Here is a 1,285-nt window from a genome sequence, read left to right on the forward strand (position 1 = left end):
CATCAAAAGACTTTGTCAAAAGGGTAAAAAGAGAACCTACAAATTCGGAAAAAATATTTGCCTATGACATATCTGATAAAGGACTTATCTCCAAAATCTATAGAAAACTCCAACACCTCAACAGCCAAAAGACAAATAACCCAATTCACAAATGGGCAAAATACTTGAAGACACTTCACCAAAGAAGATATACAGGCAGCCAACAAATACATGAGAAATTGCTTGCAATCACTAATCATTGGAAAGATGCAAATCAAAACAACAATGAGATATTATCTCACCCAAGCAATAATAGCAAAGTTCAACAGGTCAGAAAATAACAAATGCTGGCGAGATTGGAACTCTTGTGCACTGCTGGTGGGATTGTAAAATGGTACAACCATTGTGGCAAACAGTATGGCATTTCCTTAAAAAACAGAAAATAGAAGTACCATTTGACCCAGAAATTCCATTACTAGGAAGATATCCTGAGGAGGTGAGAGATAGCGCACAGACAGACATATGTACACCTATGTTCATTACAGCACAATTCACCATAGCAAAGAGATGGAAACAACCTAAATGCCCATCAACGGATGAGTGGATAACCAAATTGAGTACATGTGCACAATGAAATACTGTGCTACATTAAAGAACAATGAGGGATATGTGAATCATCTCATAACATGGATGAACCTGGAGGACATTTTGTTGTTGCTGTTGTTATGTGCCGTCAAGTCAGACCCAACTCAAAGTGACCCCTCCTTGGGTTTCCGAGGCAGTATCACTACGGAAGTAGATTGCCCCGTCTTCCTTCCGAGGAGTGGCTGGTGGGTTTGAACTGCCAGGCTTCTGGTTAACAGTCAAGTGCCTTAGGCACTATGCTACATTATGCTGTGTGAAATTAGTCAATCGCAGAAAGACAAGTACTGTATGAGCCCATTACTGTAAAAAGACAAAGAACTGTTTGCTTGGGAAAGGGAACTCACTTTGTAGGTTACCAGGATGGGGATGGGATGGGAGGAGTTAATTTTGGGCTAGTTGGGGCCCACATGCTGATGTGGGTAAGGGGAGGGATATACGGAAAGGATCTGTGACTACCATGATAACATTAGGAAATGGGAGGACACCGAATTGTGCACATAAGAGATAGACGACAGATGCTAATACCAACCATTGTGTCCACAATACTGCATTGCTATTAACACCAAACACCAGGCTACAGAAGAGCACATAAACACCTGAGACAATCAGGCAATGAACAGAAGTATACTCTAGACCAAGGATAGATTCAGCTGAGGCTAAT

General features: G+C 41.2%; 1 protein-coding gene across 1 annotated transcript in view; it reads left to right on the forward strand.

The window, feature by feature from the left end:
* PHKA1 (phosphorylase kinase regulatory subunit alpha 1) overlaps nucleotides 1-1,285 on the forward strand; it is a 414,257-nt gene that overhangs the window by 341,038 nt on the left and 71,934 nt on the right. The gene's annotated exons all lie outside the window — the stretch shown is intronic.

This window comes from Orycteropus afer, unplaced genomic scaffold (genome assembly GCF_000298275.1).
Source record: "Orycteropus afer afer isolate SDZICR_OR568_19922 unplaced genomic scaffold, OryAfe1.0 scaffold00926, whole genome shotgun sequence".
In the NCBI taxonomy this organism is placed as follows: domain Eukaryota; kingdom Metazoa; phylum Chordata; class Mammalia; order Tubulidentata; family Orycteropodidae; genus Orycteropus; species Orycteropus afer.